Source organism: Hydra vulgaris, chromosome 02 (genome assembly GCF_038396675.1).
Source record: "Hydra vulgaris chromosome 02, alternate assembly HydraT2T_AEP".
Taxonomy (NCBI): domain Eukaryota; kingdom Metazoa; phylum Cnidaria; class Hydrozoa; order Anthoathecata; family Hydridae; genus Hydra; species Hydra vulgaris.
In genome coordinates, this window is record NC_088921.1 from 64,254,572 (window position 1) to 64,282,277 (window position 27,706).

The window sequence follows — 27,706 nt, forward strand, 5'->3', positions numbered from 1 at the left end:
TTACATTTAAATTATAAGATAGTTTCATTATTATAAAGCTTTTAGTAAATGATATCAAGATTATCGAAACTTCGTTTTGACTTTTAGAACACAATTAACATTCAGAACATTTCTTAAAATCTGCTATATTGGAACTTTCAAAAATCTGTCATAAAAGAAGGAATTCGACCTAAAAATGGAACTAAATTATTATTGGAAACACTTATTACACATGTGTTACGTACTTTTTTATTTGAAAACTCAAAATTGTGACTAAACAGATAACAAATAGAAAACTTACTTTCAACTTTTGAAAGTTTCAAGATTTATTGTTGCAAGCTTAGATTACCCACTCTTTTTAAAAAAGCAAGACTAAAAATAAATAATCACAATAAGATAAAGTTTTATGTTTTTATTTGAAAACTGAATCCTTGGCTTTTAGTGAATGATTTTATGTAGCCAGTTTCAGTAATGTAACTACCCAAAAAATATTTTTAAGTATAGAAACTGATGTGAAGGTAACTAAGTCATCTATCAACACAAGACAACACAATAATAACATCACAAAACTAACAAAAAACATAGCATATTACAGTAAACTCTCAATTATTCAAACCTCTAAGAGACCAAGAAAAAGCTTGTTAGAAAATGTTAGAGTTATTGTCGTATAATCCATAAATAAAGACTCAACTGAAATTTTAAAATTAGTTTAAATTATTAAGGGGTATTGAGTTATCCAGAGTTTATTGTACATATTTTAACTATTAACAGCACACACATAAAAACACTTACAAAATATAAACCTATATAACCTTATATAACACATAATAAAAATACACATTATCACATAAAAATACTTATCAAAAACTACAAATTAAAAAAATTTACAAATACATCAGTTGCATAATATTCGTTTAATGATAAAACTTGTAATGCATGTTTATCAAATTTAAAAAAAAAATTATCAAACAACTTGGTTATGGAACACGCTACATAGAATTGGTTGTGTGAGCATTGTTAGTGTAGCATTTATTAAATGTATACTTTGTAATTTTAATAAGTATATACCTTGTATATGTTTGCATCAATTTTAAAAAATATGCTATTAAATGATCTTGTTCTTGAACATACAACATAGAGTTGACCGTGTGAGAAGCAAGGATTTTTGAGATAAAACCAACTTTACCAAAAGTTTGACCCGTGAAAAGAGCATCGTCTTCGAATTCTTAAAAATAAAAATTACATATTAATTTACTTTAAATGCAATTGACGAAGGACATAGATAGTGTTATTATTAAAACGAATTAAACCAACTACCTGACTTTAAAAGTTACTTTACTAATTTAAAAATAACATACGGCATGATTGCCTTAAATTATCATCTAATATAAAGGATCTTATGACTGATTAAACAGATATTACCAGATTATAAAAAATCTTATGACTGATTAAACAGATTAGCAGATTATAAAAAAGATAATAAAGATTTAAGATTGCCTCATCGTATGGTCAAAAATATAAAGTGAAATATTATAATGTTAAGGTAATAAATCTTCTCTAAAAAACTTCGTGTCAAACACACACAAATGAGTAATGGCATCAGCAGCATTAAATTAAAAATTAATTATAAGTGATACCCAACAAACTTAATCAGGTCTGTCATTAGAAGGTTGACCCAGGTTTAAATTTTCTTTTATTTCTCTCCACTTTGGATTACAGGTAAAAGTAAAAAGTAATGAAAAGATCTGGTTTATAATATTTCTTTATGAATGTTATCGCATCTTCAACGTTTTCTTTTAGTGCTCTTGGACTACTAACATATGAAGAAGGCAATATGACAACATGGCCAGGCCCTAAACTAAGATAATTAGCACGGTTTATCACATGTTCATGCAATGCATTGTATTGTTCACTTCTGTGAACAATATGATTGTCTTTTCCATTTTGAGGATAAAAATTGAAGAAAGAAAAACTAAATTTAAATTTGAAATTTTTTTTTTAAAACAATCATTTTCATTGACAAATTATTTGAGAATGAGAGCAAGCTGTAAAAAATTTTGATTGAAAAGAAATGTTTATTATTTTTCATAGAACATTTATATAGTTGATTCTATTATGCCTGATTGATAATAATCCAATTTTTCCCACAGAATCTTTGCACTGTGCCAACAGGATATTTGTAAATAATCTAAAGACAAATTTTACGCAATGTGAAACTTATTTTTTGTGAAATACATTAATAAAAAATCTAAAAGGTTTAAGGAATTAAAAGAATTTTTTAAAAGAAAAACTTTTAGCTAGATTAAATTATTTATAGAATTTCATAGTTTCATAGTTTTTGAAGCTCCTATGATTTTTAAATGAAACTCATTTTTTGTGCCACCATTCAGAAAAAATTGTATTAGCTCCTCTTTCTCCATATTCTCCATATTGTCGACTGATTTAATGAAAGAAAACATGTTGATTTGACAGCATTGTCAGTTAAAAAGATTTTTAAACACATAAGTAGTTATAATTTCTCTTTATCTTTTGCTTTTGTAGTTAGAAACAGTTTATTATTTAGTATCATATTAATTTACAACTATATTTTCTAATCAGTTATTATTACGTAATTACTACAACTTTCTAACTAATGATCAGTTATTTAATACATTAATAGTTCATTAAAAATTTATCAAACTGCATTTTTAGTATAACGAGATGTTAAGAAGGTGAAGGTACCTTGGATTTTTTTTGGCAGATATATCAGAAAGACATATCAAACAACTGTAGCAAAAAATTAAAACTGTACCCGCTCCTAAATTGAAATTTCATATTTTGTTTTTTTAAATTGGTACTTAAACTTTGTTGTCTTTGGCACTACAAATAGCCTAATTAATTTCAAAGTATAATGAGAATACATTTATTTTTTAGAACTAAATATGTTATATATATTTAATTATATGTAAACAAATATATTTAAAATTTAAAATGTGTGTAGGGTCGGGGTAACAACATCAGTTATTGCCATGCCAAATAACATCTGTCCGACAACATCTGTAAATATAATGAGGTATAATAACATCTGTCCATCTGAAACTTAATTGATGCCTAATGACATCTGTACAATGACATCTGAAATTTCATTTGTGTCTAATAACATCTATGCAAAAATTAAATGAATGTTAAAAATGTAGTTACATCTTTTAAATTATCAAAGTGTTATAACATTTGTGCAACTACATCTGGGGGTTCTACTGATGTAGTTAAGTCTTTTAAATTATCAAAGTATAATAATATCTGTCGATTTTAAGGTGAAGTTTTTTTAAAGATGAATTTACTAATAATGCATTGATTTAACCTGAAGTTGCTACATATAGGATTTTTTTCAGATGTAATTACATCTGGAAAAAAGTATTAACTAATAACGCATTATTTTAACCAGATGTTATTACATATAAAAATTTTTCAGATGTAACTACATCTAGAGAAAATTCTTCCTGATGTTATTGGACTTGGAGAAAAATTACCAGATGATAAAGATGTTGTTAGAGGTCGTTGAATTTTCAGATTATATTGGACAGACGTTATTAGAGTAAAAGAAAAATACAGATGATCTCAGACAAAAGTGTACAGATGATCTTGGACTACTCCACAAATGTTGTTGGACAGATGTAATCTTTTACCTGAGTGTAAAGTATTTCATGTATTTTAGCTGGAAAAAATTAAATTTGAAAAAAAGTAAATAAATCGGAAAAAAAATCATCAGGAGTGCAAAGGTATAGTCTGTTTTGGATGTTGCAACAAGAACAAACAATGCATACCCTTACATAACTCAGCTCAAATAGTTTAAAAAAAACTAGTAAGGAAACATATCGATAAAGGTTTTGATGTTAAAGTGAACTCTTTTCTTACTGGAATGTGTCCAAAGTGCAAGATATAAAAAAAAATTTTACAGAAAGGAAAAAATGTTAAAAGTGCAGAAAACTCCTGGAAAAGAGGAAGAGTTCAATGCTTGGCAGAATACAAGTGGTGTCTGAATTATGTCAGTGTCCAATCTGAAGTCTGGCAAGGGACACTAGAAGTAACATTGAGATGAACTTAAGGTAGTACATTAACCCCATCTTACCGCAGGGAAAAATAAGGAGTCCTAACACAAGTTCTTATACTAATGCATCAATATGTGGAGATTGTTTTCAATATCTAGGAAGAGGTATTAGACACTCCTGCAATATAAAATCAACTGCTAAAAACTTAAAAAAATCAATAAAAGGTCAAAAGACCTTAAATTGTCTGGTAACAAGTCACATCAAAAATTCTAAGAACAATTATTGGGGATGAAAAACAGGGTAAGGTTAAACTATCAAGAAGTGGAACATCATTACATGTACACCTTGAAGAGAGTATCTCTCCAAATAAAGATTAGTTTAGATTTAATATTGCAAATTCTATGAATCAGGAAAGCAAGATGAAGGAAGCGAATTCCAAAGAACTGATGTTTAAGGAAAAAAACTAGAGAAAAAATATTTTTCGGAGCACTTAGGAACAGTAACAGAAAAAGGATGAGACTTAATTAAATAATGAGTAATATGAGCATGAATTTTAGTAGATGGTCCAAGAGATGCTAGCTCTTTAGAAAAGTGCCCATTGTAGTACCTGTAGAAAAGGGGAAGAGAAGTAACATTATGACAATATGAAAATGGTTGGAGGTTTGCTGCAAGATCAGGTTTAACTATGCTTACAATGCATTTTTGCAAATTGTCTAAAAGAAAAAGGGCATCATTAGAAGATCTTACCCAGATATGGCAACAGTATTCAATAAAAGGTTGGATTTGAGATTTATAGAGAAAAAGAATAGATTACAGAGTAAGAAAGTGTTGAGCTCCATAAAAAGATGTAACCTTAGAAGATGCTCATTTTGTAACGGATTTGATATATGGTTTCCAAAAAAGATCGGAAGTAAGAGTTAATCTTAGAAGATGAAGGGCAGATAACTCATCAAGTACATTACCGTTCATAAATATAGGAAGATGTAAGTTATTGCGATAACGATTGGCTGAAAAAAATTGAGTTTTATCTGAATTAAAGTTATGCTGCTACTTGGGCTGCATGGGGCTCACAGCCACTGTGAGCCTCATTCAGCAGCAGAAGTGAGATCCTTTTCAAGCTCAAATGCCCCCTCCGAGCAATCCAAATCCACTCCAAGCAGTGTTGGCTTCATATCATGACAAGAATAAATGGTATATCATCAGCAAACAATGCCACCTTAGATGTGAGAATATCTGGAAGATCGTTAATGTAAATTAAAAAGAGTATAGGGCCAAGGATAGAACCTTGAGAAATCTCTGAAGTTACAGAATAAGAAGAAGAGTGTTGTCCATCGAGGACAACTTTTATACTACGATTGAAAAAGGATTCAATAATCTTAAAGATGTTACCAGATACACCGCAAGAAGAAAGCTTATGGAGAAGACCAGCATGCCAGACTTTATCAAAAGCTTTAGAAATGTCAAGAGTGATGGCCTTAACCTATCCACTATTATCGAATACACGATAAAACCTATCATTTATTCTGTTAGCAAATCAGCTGTAGAACGAGAAAATCGAAATCCATATTGATGACCAGAAAGTAAGTTATTAGATTAAAGATGAGAGATTAAGTGTTTATTAATTAAAGAATCAAAAACCTTGCTTATGATAGGAGAAAGACTAATGGGACGGTAGTTAGGTGAATCAGATCGCTCTCCAGAATTTTTGAAGATAGGGATAACAGATGCGGCTTTCCAGCAGGCTGGAAAACAAGACTCTGATAAGCACTTGTTGAATAGTTTTAAAAGTATAGACGACAGCTCTGGAGAACACTTCTGCAAGATTATAACAGGTATGTTGTCCGGGACACAAGCAGTAGGAGAATCTAAGCAGGAAATCACGTTAGATACAGAAGCTGGAGTGATACGAATGTCAAGCAATGGATCAACCTGGTTGACGGCTATATCAAGTAGAACACAACTAGTGGAATCAAGAGATGATATTGATGAAAAGTTCTTAGCAAACAAATCATCTTTGCCTTTAGGTGAGGTGACAAAATCTGAACGATACAAGAGAGATGGAATTACAGGTTTGCCCTCATTATTGATACTATTAAAGATTCTCCAGAATTCATGAAAGCCTAATTTTTGTGTTAAAATACAAGATTTCATGATCTGAGAATAGCGGGCTTTGACCTCAGACAAAACTTTTTTACAATGGTTTCTAGCAGTAATAAACAGACGTCTGTTTTCTGGAGAATTGTTTTGCTGATAGATATGGAAGTAACGGTTTCGATTGGCAACTGCAGAAGCACAATGCAAGGAAAACCATGGAGAAGAGTGAGGCTTGACCTGGAATCGTCAAGAGGGAATAAAAGATTCCATGCCAGTCTGAATCTACGAAGTTATGTAAGAAGCACATTAGTCAACAGGAAGGCAAAAGATTTCTAACCAATAGCCATCATGAAAAAAATCACAGAAAGAGTCCCAGCTTTAAGGTAGTTGTAAGAGGTGCAATGATAGGGGGATTCAGATGATGAAGAAGAATGAGATAATAGTTTTAGAGAGATCAAATTGTGATCAGAAGCACCTAAGGGTGAATGTGGAGAAACTGAGCACTGACTAGGATCAGAAACAACACATAAGTCGAGTAGAGAAGGTAAATGATTCGGGTTGTCTGGAAAGCGAATTGAGAAAGGCAAAAGTTTTAGGCTTTAATGCCTGCAGAGCCACCGACACTAGAGCCAAGCCATTCATTGTGATGAGCATTAAAGTCACCAATAACAACAATATTGGCTGATGGATAAAGAGAGAGGGCTTGGTCGATATGATTAGAAACAACATCAAAAAAAGTGCAGTCTTGAGATGAAGGAGAATGATATAGAACAAAGAAAAAGGCAATAGAGTGAAGTGGTGGTGAGCAAAAGCACTTAAAATAATAGTCTGTGGATTCTAACCTAGTTTCCTTACAAATGGGTGAATTATTGCGAATGTAAATGCCTAGGCTGAGCATGTGACTATTGGAATCTTTACGAATTAAAGGAAGATAACTATCAACACTAAGATCACAAGATGAGACAGTTGAACTCAATCTCAATTAATCTCACAAAGAGCAAGTACGTCTGGTGAACTTTGCAAGAGATAAGACTCAACAGAAGAAAAGTTACTTCAAAGACCACGAATATTTTTGAATGGTAGGTTTAGAGAACTTAATGATGATGATGGTTTTTTGTGTTTTATAGTTTTCGGTACTTTATTCATTTTTAAATTTGTTAAAGAACTTGACTCAAAGCATAGGAAGCACTCAGTAAACTGTTTAACAACCCAAGCAATTGCCTCATCACTATTAATAAACCCTAAGCGGTAAAAAGGGTTCCAAATGTGGCCTTGGCAATGCACACCAAAAGTACCAACAGGGACACCATCCATGCGCATTATGGCACTGTTAATAACTTGATATTTTTCAGCTGTTGATAGAATCAGCCTCTCTGAGAGCTACCACAGAGTCTGGGAAACCTGACTACCACCTGGCGTCAGAACTATAAAACTGAGTTTTAAAGCTGAACCCTCATTAGGAGATAATAGAATGAGTTGCCTAGTCATAAAAACAGATGCATTTAACATCTGCTCAAGATGAGTATTTTTATCGAGACACCATCTCTAGCCTTTACACAATTAAGAGTCCCAAGGCAGAGGGTGTTTTAAGTCAGAGTTGGCATCTCCTAGCCTTTACCTTAAAAGGCATATCCTTCAAGGCAGCAGGACATGAAGCAGATTGTACAGGGCTACATGTTACCAGTAGCAGGGTAACCTGACCTGATATTTTTGACATGACCTGACATGATATGCCTGAATGTGTTATTAAAAGTATTTTGACAGAAATAAGAAAAGAAGTTGTTCAATCCGGATTTGAAACCAATGTGGAGATTTACGTGAATAGAAAGCCCCATTTACTAAATCAGTTTTATTGCATTCAGCAGTTGACAAGGTGCTAACCATACAGCGGTTTAAAAAGATCTAGTATATGTGGAACATATACCTATGCTTGTTGATGAAATATGCAAACAAGGAGATATTGTTCTCCAAGAATAAATTGTGAGGATTGGTATTGTTGGGAACCAAGGGTCAATTAAAGTTGGTATGAGCCTTTTTTAATCAGAAAAACTTGACGAATAATTAAGGAACCAAGAGGATTCATGTGTAAACAAGGTTATTTTATTGGCAATTATCCGACATGATGAAGAAAGCAGCTACAATTTAGCCCAAATCGTCCACCTTCTCAAACTGCATGAATGGAAGTACTTCCTTGCATCAGATCTTAAGCTTATCAATATCATGCTAGGATTATCTTCCCATGGTGGGAAATATTTACATGCTCATTGTATTGGTGCAAGGAACAAATTAGGAGAGTTTAGAACCTTTGGTAGTTTATCCCATCAGTATCAATGATTTGTTCATGCAGGGAAACCACACAAGTTGATGCAGAGCTTTTTAAATGCCATCAACCCATGTGTTTTTGATGAGCCTGGACAGCCTGGTATTGGATGTTATATCTCCACCAGAGCTGCATCTCTATGAGCATATTATAACAAAGGTGTCAAGAGTACTACTTTTAAATAAGACCTTAACCAAGTTCTTAGAAAAAAAAAACTGTTACTCAGCATGGCTACAATGGTGGAGGATTAGATAGACCTAATTGTCAAAAAGTTCTAAGGTCATTAGATGAGATGATAACTGTAGCACCGCTGAAGTACCACAAATGTTAACACATTAAGAAGATTTAAAGCAAGTAAATACTAATAAATAAAATACTATTAACATACTTAAAAATCCTAATAAGATCTTATTTTGTTTGTAGGTACTGAGAGTTGCTTTGGAATGACATTAGACCCGTCTTATGGTTACAAAATAAGAACTTTCATTGACTACATAGAATACATGAACAATTATGTTAAAGAAAGGTTTAACATCAGTATTGCACTTGGATGGAAGTACCATATCATTAAATATCACTTGAATGATTATTTGGACTGCCATCAGATGTTTCTTGGTCTGACATCAGAGCAAACATTAGAAGCTGTTCACAAGAACATTAAGAAGACTATCAAGAAGTTTAGTGTCTTGGAAAGTAACCCTTCTCATTGAAGAATGGCTGAAGCATACAGCTCAATGAGAGTATAAAGGTTAATAATTGGATAACAGTTAGTTAAGATAAAGAACTTGTATATATATAAACTACTATAATTTCTTAATAAATATCGTTCGGATTTAAATTCATAAAAAATATATTTCTTTTGGCATTTTAAATATATCAAAATTTGATTAAAAAATTAAACAAAAATAATACATTAATAACTGTCTAATGGCTGAAGGTTATGGCTGGTACGTGGAGAAAAAGTAAGCATTATTATACCATTTTCTTTAGCAAAAGTAATCACTTCAATACTGCCATGACATTCATGGTTATCCAATAGTGATAATACTGGCTGATATACAGAACATTTGATATGGCAAATAAAATGTTTCAAAAGCTCTAAAAAATTTTTAGCATTTGACCATCCACTTATATTGTGCTGTCCCCTTAGTTCCCGGAGGTGCTCTTTTCAGCATATGATTTTTGAAGTTCACTCTTGGAAAAATCATCATAGGGGGTATGGAATTTCTTTTTAGTGTCTTTTGTCTTTTTAGTGATAATGAATAAGTGATTACATATTCTGTGATTCGTTATTCCAAAAGCAATTGTGGATCGTCCAGTAACAGCTTTGATTAGAACCATAATTTTTTAATAGCAGTTTATTATTTTTATTTAATTTTTTATTTTTTTTAACATCCTTGCTTCCAACAAGGCTGCAAGCAACCACTATTAGAGTTGTACATTACTGGAAGAGAAAAGATGAAGATTGTAGAGCAAGATAACATTTGACAGACAACTTAAAAGATTGCAAATTATATGAATCAGGAAAGCAAGATGAAGGAAGTGAATTCCAAAGAACTGATGTCTGAGGAAAAAAACTAGAGAAATTGGAGCATTTAGGAACAGTCAAAGTAAAAGGATGAGACTTAATTGAATGAAGAGTAACACAAGAATGAATTTTAGTAGATGGCAGAAGAGACACTAACTCTTTAGAGAAGTGTCCATTATAGCATTTGTAGAAAAGAAAAAGAGAAGTAATATTACGACAATGTGATAATGGTCGAAGGTTGGCTGCAAGAACAGATCCAATTACATTTACAATGCGTTTTTGCACCTTGTCTAAATGAAAAAAGGCATCATTAGAAGATCCAACCCAAATATGGTAACAGTATTCCATACAAGACTGGATTTGAGATTTATAGAGATATAGAACAGAATCCTGAGTAAGAAAGTGTCGAGCTTGATAAAGAGATTTGATAAAGCTTGATAAAGAGACTTTAGCAGATGCTAATTTTGCAACGGATTTGATATATGGTTTCCAAGAAAGATCGGAAGTAAGAGTTAATCCTAGAAGATAAAGGGTAGATGACTCATCAAGTACTCTAACGTTCATAAACAATGCCACCTTAGATGTGAGAATATCTGGAAGATCGTTAATGTAAATTAAAAAGAGTTTAGGGCCAAGGATAGAACCTTGAGAAACCCCTGAAGTTACAGAATATGAAGAAGAGTGCTGTCATCCAGGACAACTTTTATAATACGATTGCAAAGGAAGGATTTAATTATCTTAAAGTTGTTACCACATACATTGTAAGAAGAAAGCTAATGGAGAAGACCAGCATGCCAAACTTTATCAAAAGCTTTAGAAATATCAAGAGCATTGACCTTAACCTCTCCACCTTTATCTTATGCTTGATAAAACCTATCAGTTATTATTGTTAGCAAATCAGCTGTAGAACGAGAAGATCAAATTCCATATTGATGATTAAAAATTAAGTCATTAGATTCAAGATAAGAGAATAAGTATTTGTTAATTAAAGATTCAAAAACCTTGCTTATGATAGGAAGAAGTCTAATGGGACGGTAGTTAGAAGAATCAGATCTCTCTCCAGAATTCTTGAAGATAATGATCACAGATGCTGGTTTTTAGCAGGTTGGAAAACAAGACTCTGATAAGCACTTGTTAAATAGTTTTGAAAGTATAGACGATAGCTCTGGAGAACACTTCTGCAAGACTATAACAGGTATGCTGTGTTTAGGCCATAATCAAGTTATCATGGATAAATTTTTAAGTTGACCATGATAGTTCAGCAACACCAATCAGGCTTATTCGGGAAACAGGAGCAATCGGTCTCGAATACTGACCATGGAAATAATATTTAGTAGCAAAAAACTGGCCATATTTTTCAGTTGTTATGAGAACATTTCAAAAAACAAAAAAAAAAAAAAAAAAAAAACTAAAAAAAAAAACAAAAAAAAAAAAAACAAAAAAAAAAAAAAAAAATAAGGAAAGAAAATAACTTTTAACGCAAAAAAACTTAAAGCAAAATAAATTATGTTTAGAACAAATATTTTCGAAACATCGGTTTTTTATAATTTTTTAATAAAATTAAGCAATATTTTTTATATAAAGTAACATCTTACGATTGCTTAATAAGAAAACAAATGTTCTTTTATTTATCAAAGAGTATAATACAACTTTAATTTATGTACTCGTGTCTTATTTCCAGTGCTGGATTAAGAAGGGTTGGAGTTAGAGGGGGCTATAGCCCTGGGCTCTGAAATATTCAAGGAGACTTTTTTTTTAGTCATTTTTACGCTGTGGCACATAAAAAAGGCTATCATAATAAAAATAGCCCCCGGCCACCTAAAGTCCAACAAGATTCTAATAAAACTAACGCTAGTTTTAGTTTTATTTAAGCTAAATTATTTTATAAATAATAATGATAAAAAAGTTTTGTTTTATTTAAGCTAAATTATTTTATAAATAATAATGATAAAAAAGTTTTAGTTTTATTTGAGCTAAATTATTTTACAAATGTAATTCCGGAAAGTTCTAGAACATTTAATGACGTTAGAGATTTAATAGCTTTAATAGTTTTTACCAATAATAATTGTAAATATGTTTTTGCGGTGATTTATGACGGTGTTTTAAAGGATATTTTAGGAAAAGCAGAGTATATATATTGAGGAAAAATTTGTAAATAGCAGAGTTTTAGTTAGGAGAAAAGATTATCGTTTATTGATTTAATTTATCTGTTTATTGATTTGTTGATTACGAGAAAAAACTACAAGCTAACCGGGCATGGAACCAAGTATGAGATTATTTGATATGTTTGAAACGTATGATGGCACTTCGGATGCTGCTTTTTGGATTCAACGAACGAAAGTGATTGCTGAAATTCAGAACTTAAAGCTTGAACTACTTTTTCTGATTCTTCTCAGAGAAGCTGCTTATGCAGTGTACGATGCTTTAACCGCGGAAGATAAAAAAGATGTTGTGGAAGTCGAGCGTGTGTTATTAGTGGCGTTTTCTATAGATGCCTATACTGCATATGAACTGTTTACAAAACGAAAATTATGTGACGGAGAAAAAGCCGACGTGTTTTTGGCTGATTTAAGACGATTAGCCTACCTTGCTAAATTATCAGAGGAGTCTGTGCGTTTGGCGTTTGTTGTGGGTTTGCCAGAAGTTTTATCATCAAGATTTCGAGCCGTAATGGACCCGAATGATATGATGTTACCCAGAGTGAGAGCTGCTTTGAACTGTGCAAATGTGATTGACAGTGACGCTGTTGGCGCTGTATCTAGACGCCATGCTACAAAAACCGCGTTAGTGTGTTACAACTGCAAAGGTTTGAATCACATTGCAAAGAATTGTTTGCTTGCGAAGAACTTGTCACCGAAGACTGTTAGATGTTTTAAATGTGGTGAGGAAGGACACATTGCATCGAAATGCTGGAAGCTGCAGGGAAACGATTGCAGGAGCGAGGAATCTGCGCTACCTCGCTCCTGAACAACAGTGGAATGAGCGCATTATCTGTTATTCGTTTAAAAGTTAACGGTATGGTTGCGACAGCTTTAGTGGACACAGGATGTTCGAAGACAATTTTGAATAAAAAATTCCTGCCCAAAAGTCAATGTAGGTACTCAAACTCTCAAAAGGTAGTAACGTTTGAAGGAAAAGTTCATCAGTGCACTGGCTCAGCGGTCGTGATTCTTGAGGTTGATGGCATTAAAGCACGTGATAAAGTTATTTTAGTGGACTTCCAACCGTTTGGAGTTGATATGATGCTCGCAATGAGTTCCATTAAACTACTAGGAGGAGTATCCATTTCTCCTTTGGGAAAAGCGAAGTTCGGATTGAGTTACTGTGGAGCATCGGCTTTGAACAAGGACAAAGTTAAGAAAATTGAAATAAAAAAGAAAGATCACGAAGCAGTTTTTAATGGTGTTGAATGGAGAGTCAAATGGAAATGGAGAGATGGAGAAAGCCCCGACCGATTGCATAATAAAGTGGCACAGTATGGAATTCCACAACACGCTAGAGCAGACTATGAAAACGAACTACAGGATTGGATTGATCGCAAGTGGGTGTTAGAGTATGACTAAAATGAATTGGGGCCGCCCAAAGGGCAGATTCCTTTAATGGCTGTCATTCAGAGAAACAAAGACCACAAAATCCGACCTGTTCTGGACTGGAGAGAAGCTAACGATTTCATTGAGACATACACGAGAGATGCAGATGTGTGTGTCGAAAAGCTTAGAGAATGGAGAAGAATGGGTAACAAACCAGCAATTATTGATTTACGCAAGGCTTATCTTCAACTAAAAACTGATAAATCTCTTTGGCCCTTCCAAACAGTGGTGTTTCGAAATAAAAGGTATTGTTTGACACGAATTGGTTTCGGATTGAACGTTGTGCCAATGATCATGAAATCCGTTGTGAGTGCCGTCATTGATCAAGACGAATTAGTGAAGAGTGGAACGTCCGCTTATGTTGTCGACATTTTCGTAGACGAAAGTGTGGCGAGTCTTGATTATGTCAAGAGGCATTTTTTAAAATATGGTTTAGAAAGTAAAGAAGGTGAGCAGATTGGTAATGATGGAGTTCATGTGTTAGGATTGTGTGTGCGCAAGGTTGGTAACAAACTGATGTGGTCCAGAGGGAATCGAGTTGATGCTATCTCGCAAAAGTTAACCAGGAAAATTGTGTTTTCAATCTGTGGACAGTTGGTAGGACATTTACCCGTGTGTGGTTGGCTGCGAGTGATTTGTAGTCTCTTGAAGAGGAAAGCTGTCAGTCTAACGAAGGGTTGGGGCGATGAAATTTGTGATGAGAACGTTAAGTGGGTGCTTAAAGAAGTATTTGCTGAGGTGGAACGTTGCGAGCCTGCTTGTGGTGATTGGGCTGTGTGTGGTGATGAGGGAAAAGTGTGGGTTGATGCCAGTTCTTTAGCGATGGGTGCTCTTATTCAAGTTGGGAAAACTACTGTGGAGGATGCAACATGGCTGCGAAAAGAAACGTCTGATATTCATATAAACATGGCAGAATTAGACGCTGTGATACGTGGAATGAATATGGCTCTGATGTGGAGGCTGAAGAAAGTGACTGTTTTTACCGATTCCGTGACAGTATTCCACTGGGTTTCTGACGCCCTTACAGGAAAATCAAGGTTGAGATCAAAAGCAACGAGTGAAATGCTGATTCGAAAAAGACTGAGCGTGTTGCAACAGCTAATTGAAGAGTACAATGTCTCAGCCGACAAAAATGGTGCAAGTCCAATGGATAAAATATACAGTTATACCATTGGTGTGAAAGGATTGGAAAAAAAGAATCTTCCTGCGCAAAATGTCACGAACAAGAGGTTTCGAATCGGCGATAAAGTCTGGCTGAAACCACCAAATGCGAGGTGCTATACAAAGTGGCAACCAGCTACCCTAACTCGGAATGCGTCGAAACAAATCGTAGAAGTGAACGGCATTCCGCGTCATGTGAAACACGTTAGACCTCGAAATGATGGTCAGTCCAGTCATTATCCCTGATGTGGAAATAGAGATGAATACTGAAACTGGTTTAGAGAACGCTAAAAATCAAGGAGAGCAAGTTAAAGATGTATTAGAGACGAACGAGGAAAATGTCGAAGCTGAAGATAGACCCCAAGAAATCGACATGCTTTTGCGACGGAGTGGTCGAGAACGGCGCATGCCTTCGAAATAATTTGATTGCTATTTGGATGATCCGTAAGGATCAAGGAGGAGTGTAATTCCGGAAAGTTCTAGAACATTTAATGACGTTAGAGATTTAATAGCTTTAATAGTTTTTACCAATAATAATTGTAAATATGTTTTTGCGGTGATTTATGACGGTGTTTTGAAGGATATTTTAGGAAAAGCATAGAGTATATATATTGAGAAAAAATTTGTAAATAGCAGAGTTTTAGTTAGGAGAAAAGATTATCGTTTATTGATTTAATTTATCTGTTTATTGATTTGTTGATTACGAGAAAAAACTACAACAAATAATCATGATAAAAAAGTTTTAGTTCTATTTGAGCTAAATTATTTTATAAATAGTAATGATAAAATAGTAATAATATAAGTTAATTTTTTAATTACTATTTAATGATTCGCGTAGTTTGAAAAGTTTAACATATTTGAAACAATTCTACTCAGTAAGATAAACAAATGAAATAATTAAATCATTAAGTTACTGTAGAAACTAAATTAAGTCGATAAAAATCAACTAAAAAGGTCTAAAAAGGTTAAAAATACTTTATAAAGAGGAAGCGGAACTGGTTCACAATACCACTGATTATGTTTAGTGAGTGGGCTTTTTAATTTTAATTAGTATTTAAAACAGAAAAAAGTTAAAGTTTAAGTATAACGAGTTTGTAAGAATGGCAACTATAACCTTTACAATCTTTTTTTTCCTAAATGATTGAAAATTTTTTTACATTTTTCTTAACTTGCTTTCTTGTCGATTTGTTTTTATTTTATTTTTTTGGTATCTGTGCAAAACAAACACAAGGCATAATAATAAAAGAAATCGTTTAAAAAAGTAACTAAAACAAACAACGCTAAACAGGCATTAGTTTAGGGATTGTCCATAAATTAAGCAACACAAAACTTATTTTAAAAATATAACTTCTTGTATGTTTATTTCATAATTAGTTTTATTAACTTTGATAATTACTAATAATTTCATTGAAAATGCAATTATTGTTGAAAGTCTTTATGTTTACAATATAAATCGTAAAAACTGTTTTAAAAGATTACATTAGAATAATAAAGGATACAAAAAAATTTTTTTTTTTTTTTTTTTTTTTTTTTTTTTTTAAACATCTTCGCTTCCAACAAGGCTGCAAGCAGCCACTAATTAAAGTTGGAAGTTACTGTAAGAGAAAAGATGAAGATTGTAGAGCAAGATAACGATTGACGGACGATTTAAAAGATTGCAAATTATATGAATCAGGAAAGCAAGATGAAGGAAGCGAATTCCAAAGAGCTGATGTTCGAGGAAAAAAACTAGACGAATAAGCGTTTTTGGAGCACTTAGGAACAGTCACAGAAAAAGGATGACACTTAATTGAATGACGAGTAACACGAGAATGAATTTTAGTAGATGGCACAAGAGACGTTAGCTCTTTCGAGCAGTGCCCATTATAGTATTTGTAGAAAAGAGAAAGAGAAGCAACATTACGACGATGTGATAATGGTTGAAGGTTGGCTGCAAGAGCAGGTCCAACTATGTTTACAATGCGTTTTTGCACCTTGTCTAAAAGAGAAAGGGCATCATTAGAAGATCCGCCCCAGATATGGCAACAGTATTCCATACAAGGCCGGATTTGAGATTTATAGAGGTAGAGAATAGAATCCAGAGTAAGAAAGTGGCGAGCTCGATAAAGAGATGCAACCTTAGCAGATGCTAATTTTGCAACCGATTTGATATATGGTTTCCAAGTAAGATTGGAAGTAAGAGTTAATCCTAGAAGATAAAGAGTAGGTGACTCATCGAGTACATCACCGTTCATAAATATAGGAAGATCTAAATTATTGCGACAACGATTGGCTGAAAAAAATTGAGTTTTATCTGAATTAAAGTTCACCAGCCACTGTGAGCCCCATGCTGTAGCAGAAGTGAGATCCTTTTCAAGCTCAAATGCCCCCTCCAGGCAATCAGAGGGTGTTGGTTTCTTATCACGACAAGAATAAATGGTAGTATCATCAGCAAACAATGCCACCTTAGATGTGAGAATATCTGGAAGATCGTTAATGTAAATTAAAAAGAGTATAGGGCCAAGGATAGAACCTTGAGGAACCCCTGAAGTTACAGAATAAGAAGAAGAGTGTTGTCCATCGAGGACAACTTTTATGCTACGATTGGAAAGGAAGGATTCAATGATCTTAAAGATGTTGCCGGATACACCATAAGAAGAAAGCTTATGGAGAAGACCGGCATGCCAAACTTTATCAAACGCTTTTGAAATGTCAAGAGCGATGGCCTTAACCTCTCCACCTTCATCTAATGCACGATAAAACCTGTCAGTTATTACTGTTAGCAAATCAGCTGTAGAACGAGAAGATCGAAATCCATATTGATGGTCAGAAAGTAAGTTATTAGATTCAAGATGAGAAATTAAGTGTTTGTTAATTAAAGATTCAAAAACCTTGCTTATGATAGGAAGAAGACTTATGGGACGGTAGTTAGACGAATCAGATCGCTCCCCAGAATTTTTGAAGATAGGGATAACAGATGCGGCTTTCCAGCAGGCTGGAAAACAAGACTCTGATAAGCACTTGTTGAATAGTTTTGAGAGTATAGACGACAGCTCTGGAGAACACTTCTGCAAGACAATAACAGGTATGTTGTCTGGGCCACAAGCTGTAGAAGAGTCTAGGCAGGAAATCACTTTAGATACAGATGCTGAAGTGATATGAATGTCAAGCAATGAATCAACCTGTTTGTTGGCAATATCAGGTAGAACGCAATTAGTGGAATCAAGAGATGATATTGATGAAAAGTTTTTAGCAAACAGTTCGGCTTTGTCTTTAGGTGAGGTGACAAAGTCTGAACCATACAAGAGAGGTGGAATTATAGATTTGAAAAATAACTTTTACATAACTTTTACAAGAAAAATAACTTTTACATAAGAAAATAGAATAATAAGAATAAAAAGAAAATAGAAATAAAAAGAAATAAAATAGAAATAAAATAGAAAATAGAAATAAAAAGAAATAAAATAGAAAATAGAAATAAAATAGAATAATAAGAATAAAAAGAAAATAGAAATAAAAAGAAAATAGAAAATTAACTTTTACATTAAAAAATATCTTTTAAATAAGAAAATACTAATGAAATCTATAATTTATAATAAACGTTCAATATTTTGACAATTTAAAAAACATATATTATAAATTTTTATTTATTTTTGTAAACAAATAATAATAATAGTTTAAAAGATTTACGGCTTTGCAGATGTGGCTCCAAGAATGAGCCATAGTATTAAAATAATAGTTTATTTGATAATATGTTCTTAAAACAGTTTATGTTTAAAATCTCAAAACTTAAAAATCTTGAATATTACAATTTTTAAAACATTTCAATAGAATACTCTAGAACTTTATTTTGCTTAATCAACATATTTTTTGAACCAATAGAATTTGTTTGTTTATAAATTTGGCTGGTTTGATTAATATTCTTCCGCACCAAGATGTTTTGAGAACATTCAAGTTTATGAATGTTGCCAACATTGATAAACTTGAATGTTCTCAAACCAAGCCTGACCAATAATTATTGATGTTGCTTAACTATCATCAATTCAAATATCTCTGTTTTCATTTAATACTTTAATGAAAACAGAGATATTATGCCTTACTAAAATAAAATATAGTTTTATTCTTTTGAAGTAAAATAAAGATAAGCCATTTTAAAGTTAAGACCAAAAAATTTTATTTAGGCACACAACCTACATTATAAATTTTGTAACACTACCTTTTGCTGACAATCAAATTTAATTATTTCATGATGAACTACAATAATAAATTTGCAACCAAGTTGTACTTTTGCCATATTTAGAGCATTAAATGGTTTTGTTGATATTTTTAAAGACATTTTATTTTATTTTACAGACAGTCTTCATGAATCATCTTGGATGCTGCACATCCTATGTATTAACAGTATCAAGGTACTAGATGAAAAGCTTTGCAGACATATGATTATCAATTGCAGGGCAGGTTATCCTGCTACTGGTAACATGTAGCCCTGTACAATCTGCTTCATGTCCTGCCTTAAAGGACATGCCTTTTTAGGCAAAGGCTAGGAGATGCCAACGCTGACTTAAAAAACCCTCTGCCTTGGGGTTCTTGGTTGTGTAAAGGCTAGAGATGGTGTCTCGATAAAAATACTCATCTTGGGCAGATGCCCATAAATGCATCCGGCTACTGTCTTGTAGAAAGCCCCCTAGGCAAAAACTTAAGGGGTAAACAGACTCTATGTGATGACCAGCTTTGCACCCCTTCTTCATCTATGAGGCTGGTGCAGATGTATTTTTAATACATTGTTTCCAGTTTAGGATGATGCTGGATCTTCTTGACTCAATACATGGGTTTTGCTTGTTTCTCTGTTTTTATGACTAGGCAACTCACTCTATTATCTCCTAATGAAGGTTCAGCTCTAAAACTCAGTTTTATAGTTCTGAGGCCAGGTGGTAGTCAGGTTTCCCAGACTATGTGGTAGCTCTCAGAGAGGCTGATTTTATCAACAGCTGAAAAATATCAAATTGTTAACAGTGCCATAATGCAAATGGATGGTGTCCCTGTTTGTACTTTTGGTGTGCATTGCCAAGGCCACATTTGGAACCCTTTTTACCGCTTAGGGTTTACCAATAGTAATGAGGCAATTGCTTGGGTTGTTAAACAGTGTACTGAGAACTATCTATGCTTCGAGTCAAGTTCTTTAACAAATTTAAAAATGAATAAAGTACCAAAAACTATAAAACATATAAAATTATTATCATTACCAAGTTCTCTAAACCTATCATTCACTAATATTCTTGGTCTTCAAAGTAACTTTTCTTCTGTTGAGTCTTATCTCTTGCAAAGTTCACCAGACCTACTTGCTCTTTGTAAGACTAATTTGAGTTCAGCTGTCTCATTTCATGATCTCAGTGTTGATGGTTACCTTACTTTAATTCGTTGTTCCAATAGTCACATGCTTGGCCTGGAATTTAATTTCTAAAGCTAATGATAAAGTTTGGCATGCTGGTCTTCTCCATAAGCTTTCTTCTTATGGTGTATCTGGTAACATCTTTAAGATTATTTATTCCTTCTTTTCCAATCGTAGTATAAAAGTTGTCCTCGATGGACAGCACTCTTCTTCTTACTCTGTAACTTCAGGGATTCCTCAAGGTTCTATCCTTGGTCTTTTACTCTTTTTAATTTACATTAACGATCTTCCAGATATTCTCACATCTAAGGTGGCATTGTTCGCTGATGATATACCATTTATTCTTGTCATGATATGAAGCCAATACTCTCTGAATGCTTGGAGGGGGTATTTGAGCTTGAAAAGGATCTCACTTCTGCTACAGCATGGGGCTCACAGTGGCTGGTGAAATTTAATTCAGATAAAACTCAATTTTTTTCAGCCAATCGTTATCGCAATAATTTAAATCTTTCTATATTTATGAACAGTAATGTACTTGATGAGTCATATACCCTTTATCTTATAGGATTAACTCTTACTTCCAAACTTTCTTGGAAACCATATACCAAATCTGTTGCAAAATTAGCATCTGCTAAGGTTGCATCTCTATTGAGCTTGACACTTTTGACTCCGAATTCTATTCTTTATTTCTATAAATCTCATATTTGGCCTTTTATGGAATACTGTTGTCATATCTGGGGCAGATATTCTAATGATGCCCTTTCTGTTTTAGACAAGGTGCAAAAACAGATTGCAAACATAGTTAAACCTGGTCTTGCAGCCAACCTCTAATCATTATCACATCATCATAATGTTGCGTCTCTTTCTCTTTTCTACAGATACTATAATGGGCACTGCTTTAAAGAGTTAACGCCTCTTGTGCTATCTACTAAAATTCGTGTTACTCGCCATTCAATTAAGTCTCATCCTTTTCTGTGACTAGGTGCTCCAAAAACTTTTTTCCTCTAGTTTTTTTCTTTAAACATCAGTTCTTTGGAATTAAAACAGCTAAACAAAATTTTTCCGGTTATTTAATAAAATAAATTAAAAGTTATATTTATGACTTAATAGTCATTTTTAATTAATATTAAAATTCATTTTTGCTTTAAACCATAAAAAGTAAATTGTTCTGAATTAGGAAATATCTATTTGTTTAGGAAACCTGTTAAGTTATTAGAAGAACTTCAGATGTTTTAGAAATATCAAAATTAAATTAAATTATTACTTCTGATTTAAATCAAGATATAAATAAAATGTTGTGTTTAAAATGTTGTGGAAAAGTCAGGCATTGTTCACCTTTGTGGGGATGTTCAAGTTGTAAAAATTTAGTTAATGCAGCATATGTATTGGAATCAGTAAGTGCAGAATGTGTTGCTTCAAGTATCCTAAAAACTAAAATGCAAAATGAAAATAAAATTGGTGAAAATAAAATGATGAAAAATTCACAACTGCTACTCATGGGAAACCGTTGACAATTGTAGCTGTGACTACAGACAAAAAAGGTGATTGTGCAAGACTAAATCAAGTGTTTTTCAGAACAATTATTGAGCTTATAAAATGTTTAGAACTATCCCAGTCTAAAACCAAAAAAATGTGTTCTACATTTACAAAAAGAGCCTTGGGTTTTGAAGTAGCATGAAGAAAGTATATTTGAAAAATAAGAGGCTTTAAAAGCTAAAATGAATATTTTTTAAGTTAAGAAGAATAATTTTTTGATGCTGGTGATATAGTAAATAAATCAATGGTTGACATAAAGGATATTGATAAATTTATACATGTTATAATTAAAAGGGTTGATATGGATTCTGGTTGAGGTTATTTAATGGTCACTATGAATGTTTTTAATCTATATGATAAAACTGATCTTGATGATGTTGGAGTTGAGCATTATTTTATTATTGCTATTGTAGAAAGAATATATGAACACAATGGAAATATTTAGAAAGTTAGTTGATCCTCTTAATCTTTAAAATATCAAGTGTTCTGTTGCATGTGATTTAAAGTGTGGAAACTCAATACTTGGCATAACAAGCCATGCTGAAATATATGGTTGTTTGTGGTGTGAAGGAGGGAGTTTTTAGAATGGTAAAACAAATTCTTGTTTCCCTTGATTGTCGTTATAGTAAATACATAGAAGCTGGAAAACCTAAATTAAAGATGGCTGATTATAAAAATATAGCTAATTTAAGAGTTAATTTAAGAGATATAGACACAACTATAGAAAATTTAGTTCCAGTACCTGAGTTGCATACATTAATTGAAACAATTACAACTTTTAAAAAACTATTATAAAAACTATGGCCTGGCTTTGAACAATGATCAAACTCAAATTATATTTTTTAGAGATTATCATGGCATTGAGTTTGATGGCAATAATGCCAACCGACTTTTAGATAAGTTAGATGTTCTTGTTCGTAATATTGCTGATCAAGGAAAACATGATTTATTTCCAGTTATTGAATGTTTAAGAAAGTTTTAACCAATGAAGTGTTTTACTGAAAGTTTTAATGAAGGCGTTTTAATGAAAGTTTTAACCAATGATACCTTTGGAGAATTATGGTGATATTGAATTATGGTGATATCTGTTGTTATGGTATTTAAGACGACTTAGGCTAATTTGATGGAGCATAATTCATTACTTTGAAAATTTTTCTTTAAACATAACATGGAAAGTTCATATTGCAGTTAACCATATTATACCATTTCTGAAAAGTACCAATACTGATAGACTTAGAATTTACTCAGAACAAACAAATAAATCTGTTTATCATGATTATAAAAAAATAAGGATTATTAGCATAAAAGGTCTATGTATTCTAAAGCTTAGTCTATATATTTGTTTACATTAAATGCATTTATTACATTTTGTGATTGTTTTTATACCTGCATTTCTATGCTATGTAATCTGTCAGAGAGTTTAGGTGCAAAAACTTATTAATACATTTATTATATGGGTATACACAAGTACAGAGTAAACTGAGGTTAAGGGGTGTGATTAATTTTTTTATTTATTTATATGAACTTCAATAATTTTAACCATGTACCACCCCTCTCCTTTTATAGGAGAGGGGTGGTACATTCTATATCTTATTGTTATAGGGTAAAGCTCATGCATCCAAAATATCCAATTCAATCATATTTATGGTCTGAACCGGTATGACATTAGCTGGGGTGGCAAAAATGAATGTCATTTCATTTTTTAAAACACCATCAAAATCTTTTGGAAGTCAGTAAAACTTTAATTGAGCAGCATTAACATTTTCAGTAAATTTATTTCTTTATTGTAAAAAAAAATTTATTCTTAAAATGATGTTAACTTGAAATTTCAATATTTGAGCAATGATGCTTACTCCAATATTTTGCATTTTTGTTTTCGTGTTGTTTTTTTCTCTTAAACAGATTTTGCACTTTATTTCAAAATACTGTGTATTTCAATTTCTTATTTGTAACATTTTGAGATTTAATTTTACTTTCTGAATTTAGAAATACAAATAGGAATTAAAATTTACAAAATTTTCATAAACAGTAATTATTTGTTGTGTTGTAGATCGTTGTAATAATAAATAAATAATGTTTTAAATATGTATAAATAAATTATATATATAATTAAATATATATAAATAAATTCTATATGTAAATGTAAATACTACTAGTATAAATTTATAATAAGTAAAATTTTGAAGTTATTGAAAGCAATATATATTTTTATACTGAAAAGAACAAAAGTTTTTTTTTAATTAAAATTGTCTGAGATCTATTATTTCCCAATGAAAGTTTGAAACTTCAAATGAAATAAATGAGTGAAAGTGTAACACATGGCAGGAAAAAAAAAAGTTTAATCATTTTAAAATCTATTTATTAAATAGGTTGTGCTTTCAATAACCCTAAGAGTGATTGAAAAGTGACTCATGGTAAAAGAGCAGAAATATGCATACATCAATTTATAATCAAAAAATGACAGTCATAATCTTGAATTTGGGTTTTTTTTTTAATTTTAACCTCGAAAATGGTTATGTACCAATTTTTATCTATATTTTACCGCAAGGAATTGAATAAGTCATTAAAAAAGTACCACTACAAAAGTATATAACTTTTGAATTGTATGAAAATGGGAGCTTAAATTCTATTTTTTCAATGTTTCATTGATAGTTAGCACTGATTGAAGTTTGAAGAGTATTAGAGAGGGTAACTAAAAACTTTCCTTCATTTACACGGAATAACCCAATTTATACAAATTCCAATTTATTGATAAAAATTTATTGATAAAATGACTTATATTCTTTTTATGCAATTACCTTATATGTATTTTCAAATATTATTGGATGCAAGCTAGTTAAATAATTTAATTTACTTGTAAAATCAATTCTGCTATAAATCATGTATAACACTCAGTACTTAATTAAAAACTACATGTCCTGTAATTTTTAATTAAGTACTGAGTGTTTTTGAGAAGTTGTTCACTAGTGTCCTAAGTATCTATCTACTTAAAATTCATTGACAGATTTTAAATTTTATAATATTTTATCATATGTTGAAGATTACTAAATTTTTTTATATTACCTGTTTAACAACAAAAAAAAAACTGTGTCATATTCGATTCAGTAATGCAAGAAAACACTGCTCTGAAATTTCACCACCAGGTTAAACTTTGTGTCAATTTAAAAATTTAAATTATTATGGTTACTAATACTTTATTTTATTAGTAAAAAACAAAGTTTGAAATCAAAATCATGTACTATGTAATTTAAAAAAAAAATGATGTATAATCTTTTATTTTTATTTTTAAAAGTTAGTGAATGCACTGACTAATCCCTGGGAACAACACAAATTTAGATAAATACGTAACTAAAATTAAATTTAGTTTTAAAAATGACTTCAGTGTTTGCTGCATTTGCTTGTAGCATAAAGGAGCAAATCAAAAAAGTTATTTACAGTTTCTGAATCCATCCTTAAAAAAATTAATACTATTGTTTATTATAAATATGATTCAAGCTCAGAAGCATATTCTACAATGATTTGCTCTAGTTGCCAAAAAAATCTATATTTACTTAAAAAAGTAGTGCAAGAAGTTCTTGCTAATCAAAAGTATCCAAGGTATCTTAATCATAAAAAAATTTCCTTGTTTATGTTAAAAATACAAGTGATTTTGTAATGAATATTATAAATAAAAGAAATCTAAACCCTTTAAAGCATTTGTCAATACAGCTGTAAATGCAGGAGGTTTTTTGAAGGTTGCATGTAATGTTTTTGATCCTAATAATTAGCATTCATCTACTTCAAAGTATAAAGGCAGTGGAGTTCAATGTACACAGATATTAGCTATAGTTGAGGACATTCCTGAACCTAATTGGTATTCAGGATTAGTCATATCAAATCTTGAAATTACTTTGAAATCTGAATTACTGGGCTGATAAATATAATAATAATGGATGTCCAAAAACAAATAAGGTCAAATTATACCAATTTGATTAATAAAAGATTGATTTATTTAGATAAGAATCCTGAAACATTTATTATTCATGAGATTGCTCCACCAGAATTGCACTTAACGATGGGAGCAGTTGGAGTTTTAGGCAAAGTTTTATTATTTATCTATGATTCCAGATTTGAAATCTGGCTGTCTTTATACCATTTTATTTTTCGAGGATACCATGGTGTTGGATAGGATGGAAATAACTCAAAAAAAAATACTTGAAAATTAGATTGTCTTGAACAAGCTGTGATGAAGGAAATCCCAAAATACCAACACTTAATATTATCTGTAATAAATTGTTTGCAAGCTTTTAAATTGGCTAAAGATGCAGCTTTTGGAAGACATTTGAACATTTGGAAGACATTTGAAACAATTATCAACAACTTTCCTGACATTTTTAAATCTATACAAAATGAAATCTATGATGCAAAAATAGAGGGATTAACATTAAAAACTACATGGAAAATACGTATTATTGTAAATCACTGTGTTCCTTTTCTAAAATACCGTAATATGCCCTAGAAAATTTTGCAGAACAGGTGGGAGTGGCAGAGCACGCTAAGTTTAAACCTACCAGGAACAGATATAAAGTCAGCACAGAGCATAGTAAACATGGAGAAAATTTAAAGAGCTGTAGTTGATTTCAATACAAGAAGAATCAAAAAATAATATCTGTGTTGATATGTGTTGTAGTCTTTTTGTTATGAAAAAGTTTGTTGATTAAATATTTTTAGTGTTCATTATTCATCTATATTACTCTAAGTCTCAAATGAGGATGAATTAAAAGGTGGTAATTGAAGCTTGGGAACAGCATTTCCTTAACAAATATGCCTAGGGGAATAAAATTTTATAATTTTTTAAAATTTTTTTTTGGAGTTTAGAACTGGTGACCAAGTAAAAAAAAAAAAATCCTTACCCCCAACCTCCCCAAATTAAAAAAATTTTTTTTTTTTACTTTTTTTGTTACTTAGCACAAGTTTTTAATTTTAAACTTAGTTGTTTCCAATTAATATATATTAGTAGAGACCAAATAAATCAAAGTTTTTTATTTATCACAAACTTTAACTTAGCGGTCAAAAACTGTAATAACACCATTTTTTATAAAAAAAGTTATTTTTTCTCAGGTTATAGGAGTATGGCCATTTAGATTTCAAAAAATATCATAACCTTGACATATATTTTATAGTTTTGATGGATAAATATTAAAATATAAAATATTAAATTCATCAATTTTGATCTTATAACAAAACAAAACAAAAAAAATAAAAAAATAAAAAATAAAAAAAAAGGTGGGCATCCTCAGCAAGTCCTTCAAACAACTCAAAACTTAACCATTTTTTTAAAATAAAAACTTTCAGTTAAGCTAACAATTCAAAATTTAAAAGAATGTTATTAAATTTTGGTTACTTAAAAGTTTATAACATTTCATAGATATAAACATTAATTCTAGAATACTGATTTCAAGCTTTTCTTTTAAAACGTCACATGTCACATACTTTTTTGGGATTCGTAGGGTTCTTTCAGATAAGCGGCGCATTTGAAACTTAATGCTTGCGCAAGGAGTAGCTGCCTTGGGTTGCTTCCACTCCCTCCCTCTTGTCCTCTACTGAACAAAATTTAAGTCTAAAATCCAATAGATAATTAAAATAGGCTATTTTATGTACTTAACAACTATTTTAATGTAATGATAATATATATTGTTCAATATCTTTAAGGTTACTCATAAAAAAAAATTAAAGAGAGAGAAAAAATAAAAACTAACCTCTTCCCAAAAATTTGGAATAATAGAAGGGTTACCAAAAGGATATTTGGGGTCAAAATTATTATTTCCTTCAGGTTTTGTTAAAGGTAAGATTTCAGCTTTTTCTTTGTCGTTAATTCCAAACTTTTTTTTTACATTTTTATACTCGATTAAATAAAAATAAGTAGAAAGAATGAAATTTATTTTCCATTTATTTAAATTTAAAGCGTGCGATTTAAAACATTAAAATAACAAAATCGATTGTTAAGAGAGAGGCAATCAAAATAATGGAGGAGAGAAAAAAAAAGAAACCATCACATCGGGTTAATAAAGATTAATATCTGACCTGAGAAAATAAATTTCGAAGAAGGCTTTTAAATTTTTT

General features: G+C 31.5%; 1 long non-coding RNA gene across 1 annotated transcript; it reads right to left on the reverse strand.

Moving 5' to 3' along the window:
• On the reverse strand, positions 1-27,541 carry LOC136077106 (uncharacterized). The gene is made up of 4 exons (XR_010636830.1): positions 27,343-27,541; positions 1,048-1,204; positions 281-351; positions 1-169 (listed from the first exon to the last, which is right to left on the reverse strand). It is a non-coding gene; the product is annotated as an uncharacterized LOC136077106 (long non-coding RNA).
• Between the last annotated feature and the right edge of the window lie 165 nt (positions 27,542-27,706).